The following is a 10,522-nucleotide window of genomic DNA, read 5'->3' as shown; positions in this document are numbered from 1 at the left end:
GCAATGTAATAGGACCTCAGGACTTTAACAAGAGCAGGTTAGCAGGCTCTCTGCTTTCTGTTTATCATGGGATAGTGAGAGTGATTTTTGTTATTGTTGTTGACCTATGTGAGATCGTATCACTTGATTTTACCAGGACTAGAATGTCCTTCTGGCCATGACCTCTCCTGGGGCAGCACTCTGACCTTCCCTGCTTCTGCTCTCCTTTCTCCAGGCTGTGCTCCTTAGTGCAGGCCTTGCTGCAGTCCCTCCAGTTGGCCCCCTGGCCCACTCCCCTTTCCCTGGGTTAGTCCACCCAGCTCTATGAGTCCTTTCACTACCATGCCATACCTTCCAGGATTTATTTTTCTTTACAATATTCATCACTATATAATGCAAGTTAATATATGTTATGTTATAACATGATATTTAGTATATGATTATATAGTATAATTGTATATTATATTATTTTTTTAAGTTGGTAATTGTCTCTCTTTCACAAGAGCAGGAAACATGTCTTTTATATTTGAGCACAAAAACAGGGATGAAGTATAGTTGCTCAATAAATGCCTGTTAATTGAGTGAGTATATAAACAACTGCTGCTGATCCTCTGAGTGACAACACAGCCCTGGGCTAAGGTGGTGATGTAGATGAGAATGGATCTCTCCTCACATCTGTGGACATGGTGCACCTTGGGGCCAGTGTTTACCCCAAGAATATCACAGCCAGTGATCTTTGCCTCCCCCCAAACCAAAAAGCGCTCATTTATAAACAAATATGCACACCTCCTTGTTACCAGAAGGAATGAAATCAGTTCATGCCCGATTCCTCAACTTTTTCTTCCTATATATTCTCACCTCTTTTGCTAGTCACCTCTCCCTCCACACTCAGTCCCGTCTTAATGTGTAGCATAGAAAGTCTCAAAATACACATTCTTTTTCACAGAGGAAACAATGGAGGATGCAGACACACTTCTCTTCAGCAGCAGCCCCTGAATCTAAGCAGTTTCCCAAAGGAGGCAAAAAACCTTTTATGGGGGGGTGAGAAATGAGATGGAATCTCAATTTTGCCTTATTGGGCCACAAACTACTAATTACTTAATAGTCTGCTTTATCTGTCTTGAAAATATAGTGCTAAAATATTGCCATGATATTAGTTATTTTTCTCCAACATGCTATTAGCCACATAGTATTTCATTTTCTAATTTCACAGTATAATTTATTTATTATTATTTTTTCATTATTAGGCTATTTCTAATTTGTTACTATCACAGATTTATCATGGACATTCCTGAGACTAACTGCTGGCTCCAGGGTTTTGTACCCTATTAAAATTAATAATTATCTTCCAGAATTATTAAAATGATTTATGCACTTAGAAACAATGCTTGAGAAAGTCTGTATCTTGTCTTCTGCACAATGCTAAGTCTTTCCAATCTTTTTAATCTTTGAAAATATTAGGCCCCCTCCCCAAAATAAAATATTGGGCCCCTAATGGCATCTTGTTTCTTAAAATTTGTATTTCTTTAATTTTGAATTTTAGCAGTTCATATTTAGGAAACATTTGGATATTCTCTTTTTTGAACCTAATTTATGTCTTTCGACTAATTTTCTCTTTCAGCATTTGCTTTTACTTTTGCATTAAAATAAATAAGGTCTGGCCGGGGCAGTTGCCCTGGCTCACGCCTATAATCTTATCAATCTGGGAGGCTGAGGTAGGTGGATCGCTTGAGTTCAGGAGTTCAAGACTAGCCTAAGGAAAAGCAAGACCCTGTCTCTACTAAAAATAAAAAAACCAGCCGGTGTTGCAGCAGGTGTCTGTTGTCCTAACTACTCAAGAGGCTGAGGCAAGAGGATCACTTGAGCCCAGGAGTTTGAGGTTGCTATGAGCTGTGATGCCATGGCACTCTAACCAGGGTGAAAGAGTGAGACTTTGTCTCAAAAAATAAAATTAAAAATAAAAATAAATAAATAAGGTCTTTATTAAGCATAGTAAACATTTACAGACAGCAAATGTTTCATGCAAATTTTACATTGGTCTTTTTGGTACCCAGGAGAGAGATGACTTTGTTAGCTGAGGCCTGGAAGGAACCATGGATGTGAGCTGCAGGTTGGAACCTCTAGTAGCTCATCTGTTTTCTGTGAATTTCCTTTGATGGTTTTTCATTTGGAATCTCATGTCTTTCTCTCTCCTCTTTACTGGTACATTTCCTCAAAAAAAATTTCATTAAGGCTCCATGGTCCTAATTTTCTCAGCCTGGAATAAAAAGGTTTTCATTTCTTTCTTTTAATTTGGTTTACAATGTTTACCTATGGCTTCGCTGTTGTCTAACATCCAGTCTTACTGCTAAAAAAGCCAATGACAGTCTGAGAAGTCCACATGAAATAACTGATCAATATGGCAGGACACAGGCTTATCCCCTTGCCTCAATTGGGTACATCTCTGAAGAGCCACGTCAGCTTCTACGCTTTTCATCAAATCAGTTGAGCTTCTGTTACAACAGTATCTCAGTTTAACTTCTTTTCTGCCCAGACCTTCAGCTCACTCCCTGTCAGGAGAGTATGTTTGCGAGAGCTCTACTCAGTAAACTTCCTGCATGCAAATCTATACACGGGAGTATGTTTCTCACTGCACCTGAGCTAAGACAGCTGGTCCCAAGAGTGGACCACAAAAATGGACTCTAGATGGGATATTAGAACTGGATCATCAGTAAATGATGAAGGCAACATCCCTGGTGGTGTACGGAGTACAGATAGGCCGTGGCTCCCTCTGGTGATGTAGTCATCAAACATTTCACCAGTAGTGAACTGGCTTAGGAAGGCAGGGATTGGATTCATTGGCAGGTGCAATACTTTAAAGGGTTCAGAGAAAGTCATAATTTAAGGACTACAGAATCTTATGACTGTTGAGTACAAGCTATGCTTTGGAGAAAGACAATGAAATATGAAGAATAATTAATCACCAACATAATGTAAAGTGTAAAAATCAGAATTTCTTAGCTTACAAAAGGAGGCTTATTTCTTGTAGGCAGATAATAGAAAAGGCTGAAGGTGAAGCCTAGGACTTAATTTAAAAAATGGTAAAGCTCTAGAGAACTTTGAGTTCTCAATCTGGCTAGTTTGCTTTGCTCTGACCTGTTTGGGAAGTAGAGAGACCCTAAGCCTTGTGCAGAGATTCTGTCTTACAGGGGAAGATGCCCACCCTCCCCACAAGGATTTACCCTTATTGCATCTCCTGCCTATCAGACCAGCAACTAGGGTGGAAGCACATAACTCCTCTGGGGACGTTCTAAATTCCCAAGGGATAAAAGGAGCTATACATTCAAAAATTTGAAGGACCTATCGAAGATATGCTGCAAGATCCAAGAAACTAGGTTTTGACTGGATCCTGAGGATCAGGATCAAGGAAATAACACTGAACAAGGGAGAGTTTATTGATTTGGCAATACGTTCCTCTGATAAGTGATTTCACATCCTGTCCAGGACCCAGTGAGATAGTGCTTCTGTGGCACTAGGTAGTATGTAGTATGCACCGAGTAAGTTAAAAATGTCAGAGGTGCCATGGATGATGGAATATGGGATCAAAAGGCTGGAGAAATGGACATGCAAGTGTGTGTTTTGAGTTTATTATATAAAACCAGAAAAGCTCTCCCATATTCTGTGGGAGAGTCAGTTTAAAAAAGATAGACTGGGGATCGGCATAGTGGCTCACGCCTGTAATCCCAGCACTCTGGGAGGCTGAGGCGGGTGAATTGCTTGAGCTCACAAGTTTGAGACTAGCCTGAGCAAGAGTGAGACCCCATCTCTATAAAAAATGAAAAACTGAAGGAAGAGGATCACTTGAGCCCAAGAGTTTGAGGTTGCTGTGAGCTATGATGCCATGGCACTCTACCAAGGGCGACAAAGTGAGACTCTGTCTCCAAAAAAATACTAATTTGGCCATTAAAAAGGATAGACAATAATATATATATTTATGAGCTTGCCTTAGAAATGTACTAATTCTCTGCTCTCTAATACTGTCCAGTGATCTCATTTTAATCAATTACAATGATCAAGAAGTGGCAAATACAGTTAAGTCATTGGGAACACAGTATGTATATGTGCTCCAGACAGTAAGAGAAAAGCCTATGAGCCCTGTTGCACTAGTGAATTGTGTAATAGTTGAGTGATCTGAGAAGTGTTCAGACATTTCTCCAAACTAAAGCACAAGTTACTATACTTCTCAGGTCCTGCTATTAAGAAGAAAGAACAATGTCTAGTAAATTCTTTTTTATACCAAAGTCTAGCCTTACTGTAGGGTCCTTTCCTTCTGTAAACCACAGTTAAAGCTGGCAGATATCCATGTCACTTAGCAGATAAGTATTCTACCAAAGTACAGAATAAACTCCCCACAGATGAGACTTTAGAAGACTAGAGTGTTGGTCCAGACTCTAGTATAATTAGCCCTGCTACCTAGGCCATGCGACCCAGCAGATCTTCTGATATTAGAAGCATTTGTGGTGAGATAAGTTGCCATGTGTAATTTATGGAAAATTCCAATAGGAGGATCACAGCATAGACACTGTGGTTCTAGATTAAACATCTATAATAGATATGTACACATCATAGATGTTATATCTCCTGGCATGCTAACAGTCCCTGCTTGAGATAAAGTGCATGACCATGGGAAATTAGGTTACTGTGCAGTTAGAGCTGTGCATCATGAGTTCCCTTCTGTCAGACCCACTAAGTCATAAGTGAGATGGGTTGGCCGCCAATCCATTATAAGATGGACATGTTGCATCCAGCATCAAGTATAAGCCAAAAAGAGACTGCAAGAGTGAGAATTGGTAATCCAATACACCACCTAAAAGTTACTCAGCTAGGTGAGCTATGAAATGGCTTAACTGTCACTAGTGCTAAGGAGTGACTTCATCTCCATACCTTATAAGGAGATGAAGTGCCATGCTGCATGTAAAATTTGACAGATTTTATAGAGCACCAGACTCCACCAACAGATAGGAAACACCTGCCTCCAGAAGGTAGGACTATCCCTCTTCTGCTCATCTCAGGAACCCACTGAGGATTCTGTGCTTCCCTTCCCCACAGCTCTAGGCTTTGCCTGTCTGAGGTTTTGTTCCCCAAGGGGCACTGTTTCTACCAGGCAGCATAGTGGCAGTCCTGCCCAATCTAAGACTAGGGCTGCCATCTGGTAACATCAGATTCCTTATGTCAAGAGACCAGCAGGCAAGGAAAGCTTTCCTGATCCTTAGGAGAAGGTGTGGCTTCAGTTCCATAGTAAGTGATCCTCTGAGAGTCTCCTGATGCTACCCTGCCCAATATTTATGCTAAGTGGAAAAGTACAGCAGCCAGGGGTCATGAAGAATGGGTTCAGACCTTCAGGATAATGGTCAAGAAGACCATCCCATCATCTCTCAGACCAGGCAAGGTGCAAGCTGTGGTTGAGGGGAGTAGAGAATCTTAGTAGAGAAGGGGGACAATGAGCATTAGTTGGAACCCCAAGAACAGTGGTTAACAGCAGGAGCTGTAGTTAGTCCTACTAACCTACCTCTTATAAATCTTCCCAGGTAAGAATGATCAGAATTCTAGAGGAGACAGATTCTCTTAGACGGGGTAGCTTATTATATGAAGTGAGTGGTCTTAGTAACATGAATACCATCAGTACTGAATGGTCTGGTGCACATGCCAGACCCCTCTGTCATGAACAAGGCACTCCTTCCCCTGCTGCCAGGAATGTTGGCCACTGATTAACCATAGCTGAATTCCTCCCTGAGCAATTCCTCAGTGAGGGAGGCTAACTTACCCAGTGTTAGAACCCTCAGTAGGGAAAGCTTGCATCCCATCACTGGTCAATGAAGGAGTATGAAGGCCTTTTTACAATTCAGGAGATCTCTGAAGAGTTATCTCAGCACCTGAGCTCCCCACAGGTGAGGCTGAAGCCCCAGTTCAGGTTCTTTCACAGCTCAAGCCTGCTTTCCTTAATACATTGCAAGTGTTTTTCCAGACATTAAAAAACTTCCCAATAAATGTTCTGTATGCAAATTTCCATCTCAGTCTCTACTAACTGGGGAACTGAACATAAGACAGAACATTGAAAAAAATGGGAAAGTATTTTTTTTTTATCTTCTTGGATGAAAAGATTCAATACCATTAACATAATAACCAGAGTTGGATTAATTTTTAAGTTCAGTAGCAATCCAATGAAAATTTGAATGGATTTTCTTTTATTTGGGCAAAGTGATGCAAAAATGCATAGGGAGAAAGAAAGAAGCACTGACATCTGGGATGATATGAAGACGAGGTTAGTTGATTCAGATCATCTATATATCAGAACAAACATTTGTTTCTGCAATACCATAACTGTTAGAGAAATAGTCATTTGTAGAAAAGTAATTTTTATTGAGAATTTATTTTAAAATCATGAGTGTCTTACACTGAGACAAAATAGCCGGATATAACCAGACAGAATGTCAATGACAGTGTTTTTTTTTAAATAATATATTGAAATTCTAAAATAATTTATCTATCTCCGAGATGTTTTATATCTAACTTGGGCCCTTATTACCACCTGGATCAATTGATCACTAAGATGTTTACAGGGGGCGAAACAGTTGTTATTTGTAATTGTTGTACAGGTTCTTTATGCTCTCTTTTTATGCAAAGGCCATATGGCTATTTCAAATAAGTTGAAAGTGCAGAGTAAAATCATTATTTCTTCTTCATAATGAGGCTAGTTCTCTTATTACTTAAAAAAAGTCAATGTATCTTTTCATTTGCCTTTCTCATTCCACACCCACTGCTGAGACAATCTGAAAAAAGATTAGAATGTACTTGCAATCAACAGCTGCTTCAGCTGGGAAAGAGGCAGATGACTCTGTGGGTAAAAGTTACAAGGATACACTTTTTCTAGGATGACTACGTTGCTACCTGTACGATGGTTTTCCTGTTCAAGGGTGGTATTGTGCTGTGTCAATCCAGTATTTGCTTCTAGCACTGTGTAAGTCTCTGATTCCATTTATCAGCATGAATCATTAACTCAGACTCTGCGCTAACCAGCTTGTGGATAGGCTGCTGCCCGCATCTGCTGTCAAGTCCCACCTCAGTGGCATCTCATCTGCCACGTTGATCACTACTTCCAAGGACCAACTCCCAATTTCTCCTTTTCTCAGAACAACTTCCCCTTTAATGTTGCCTTTCTTAGTGCCCATACATTTATGTGTTTCTTTTGTTCATATTTATTCTATAGAACGTAATGCTTCACATCTTATCACAATTAAATTTAAGAGGCATTATATGGCATTGCCTTTTGTCCATCTAAACAACATGGTCGTTCACATTGACCTTACATAATACATATTGTTTTACTGTAAATTTATTTCTAGAGATAATTTTTGTCTCTTCATCAGTATTGATTGTCTTTACCTTCAGCTGAAATGCACTAAAGGTAAATAAAATTAAATAGGTATAAATTTCACCTCGAATAGGAGTGGCTATAAATGGGTCATGATTATTTCCAGATCTACAGTCTTAATGACCAATATGTTTTCTTCGGCTCTTTCATTTCCAACGGCAGGGTCTGACTACTCTCAGTATCCAAGATTCAAATGCTGCATTCAATATCGGCAAATAACGTGGAGGTGTGGTTGGTGTTGTGTAGAGTTTTGCTACCATGTTTCTTTAAGTTGAAGTGATTGTTGAATTTAGGACAGAAGAAGAGCTAAATATAAAATGAAAAGCAGTATTCTAGTGGGAGTTGTGCAGGGAGGTGACAGTGTTCACCTCAAATCGAATCTCAGGAAAATGGAGACAGTGATCTGGGAAGTGTGGCATTAAAGTAGGTGCCACCGTGTGGGGAGTGTGGTTCTGGAGCTTGAAAGACACATTCCCTGGAGTGTGCAAATACTTTTTCTGAGTAAATAATTTAATGAAAAAGAATGAATAAATGAACTTTGTACGTTTTTGTTTCTCAGGAGGTTGACCATGTCAGAAAAGACAGGGACAAAAATCTCTGTAATAAGGCAAGCATATTAACAAAATCAAAAATAAATGTACAAATAGGATTTAATTTTATCATAAGGTATAGAATTGCCTTTTATGAAGCCGCTGTTGTGTACTACTGACTGTGCTGACCATTTTATATACGAATCTGACAGTTAAATTCATGAACTTGCTCCTCTGCATCTACCTGGCAGCACTGTACAGACAACTCAGTAAGGTTTCAGAACCTCACTGAGTTCATGTCAACTGTGGTGGTGTCTGGCTCACAGCTGTGTTTGTGTCAACATGTGGCAGTGTCTTGGTCAATGGAATTCATTTTTGTTGTTGCATGTTTTTATGTGCCATCATGAGAATGTCAGAGCTTGAATTAGAGCAAAGAGCAAACATTACATTTCTTGTTAAACTTAGCAAGAGTGGAAGTGAAACCAGGGACATGTTAGTCTAAACAACATACAGGGATAATGCCTTGAAGAAAATGGCAGCGCACAAATGGATTAAACGTTTGTTTGAGGGAAGAAAAAGTGTCACTGATGAAGAGACGTCAGAGTGGCCAGTAACAAGCAGAACTGAGAAAACATTGCAAAAATTCATCAAATTGTGTGTCAAAATGGTTGGCTGACTGTGCGAAGCATAGTAGGCCAAGTAAACATTGACAGAGAAACAGGAGAATCTTAACTGAAAATCTTGGCATGACAAGAATGTGGCTCTTGCATCATGACAATGCCCCAGCATACATGGCACTGTCTGAGAAGGAGGCGTCAGTCAGGACACAAATAACTATATTGGGATACCCTCCCTACTCACATCATTGCCCCCAATACCTTTTTTCTTTAGTTGAAGGGAAGACATTTTGATGACATTCAGGACATCAAGGGTAATAGGATGACAGCTTTGTGGGTCATTCCAGAAAAAGTTTCAAAATTGCTTTGAAGGGAGGACTAGGTGCTGGTATCAGTGCACAGCTTCCAGAGGGAAAGACTTTGAAGATGACCATAGTGATATTCAGCACTGAGATATGTAATACTTTTTCTAGGATAAGTTCACAAAATTGATTGTCAGACCTTGCATATTTGCGTGTAGTATATAAATATGACTGTTTGCCCTCTTCTGAGGAAAAAAAAAAACCCAAAAACTATTACCCGTAATTTCCTAATGCAGAAATCAAATCTGTTCTTCTGTGTTCTTTTCTCTCATGTGCCAAAAATTTCACATGGAAGATGATTTATATATCAAAAATGAAAACAGGATGGACATGGTGGCCCATACCTGTCATTCTAGCACTTTGGGATACAGAGGCAGGAGAATTGCTTGAGGCCAAGAGTTGAAGACCAGTCTGGGCAAAATAGTGACACCCTGTCTCTACAAAAAATAAAAATTAAAATTAAATTAGCCAGTCCTTGCTATGTAGGAGGTGAGGCAGAAAAATCACTTGACCCTAAGAGCTCTAGGCTGCAGTGAGTTATGATTGCACCACTATATTCCAGCCTGGGTGACAGAGTGAGACCCTGTCCCCAAACAAAACAAAACAAAAACATGAAGTCAGTATGTTGAAGAGGTAGCTGTACTTTCTTGTTCATTGCAGTGTTATTCCCAACAGTCAAGAATGGAATCAACTTAACACCATCAGCAGTTGAATGGATAAAGAAAATGTGATATATATGCCACATAGAATACTGTAACTTTTTAAAGAAGAAAATGCCATTATTTGCAACACCATGGATGAACCCAGAGGACCAGCGTATTAAGTGAAATAAGCCAGCACAGAAAAACAAAGACTTCATGTTCTCATTTATATGTAGAATCCAAAAATGTTGACTTCATAGCTGCAGAGGGTGGAATGGTGGTAACCAGGGGCCGAGGACATGCTGGTTAACGGTTATAAAACTTCACTTACATAGAAAGGATAAGTTCAAGAGATTTATGCACAACATGGTGACTATAGTTAATAACAATATTTTATGTGTTGAAAATTGCTAAGATAATAGTTTTTATTTTTTACTTTTTAGAATAGATTTTAAGTATTCTCACTACAAAAAGTGGTAAGTATGCAAGGTAAAAATATGTTAATTAGCTTGATTTAGTTATTCCACATCGTGTACATATTTTGAAACATGTGTACAACAAATACATGTAATTTCACTTGCCAATTAAAATTAATTAAGAAAAAGATAATTGGTAAACTGACAACAGACTTAAATCCAAGCACACAGCTAAATGAGCCTTTATTTGAAAACTTTCCTTAGGATAAAGCTAAACAATTACTTATTCTGTATCAAGCTGATATAGAAGTGGAATCAAGTGTTTGAGGTTACAAAATGAAACTTTTTTTTTTTTTTTGAAGCAGAATTTTGTTCTTTTGCCTGGGCTATAGTGCCATGGCCTCATCCTAGCTCACAGAAAGCTCAAACTCCTGGGCTCAAGCAATCTTGCCTTAGCCTCCTGAGTAGCTGGAAAGAGACGCATGCCACCAGGTCTGGCTAAATTTTCTATTTTTAGTAAAGATGGAGGTCTCGCTTTGCTCAGGCCGGTCTTGAACTCATGAGCT

Source organism: Otolemur garnettii, unplaced genomic scaffold (genome assembly GCF_000181295.1).
Source record: "Otolemur garnettii isolate 467f Iridium unplaced genomic scaffold, OtoGar3 scaffold00024, whole genome shotgun sequence".
Taxonomy (NCBI): domain Eukaryota; kingdom Metazoa; phylum Chordata; class Mammalia; order Primates; family Galagidae; genus Otolemur; species Otolemur garnettii.
This window is presented reverse-complemented; position numbering follows the sequence as displayed.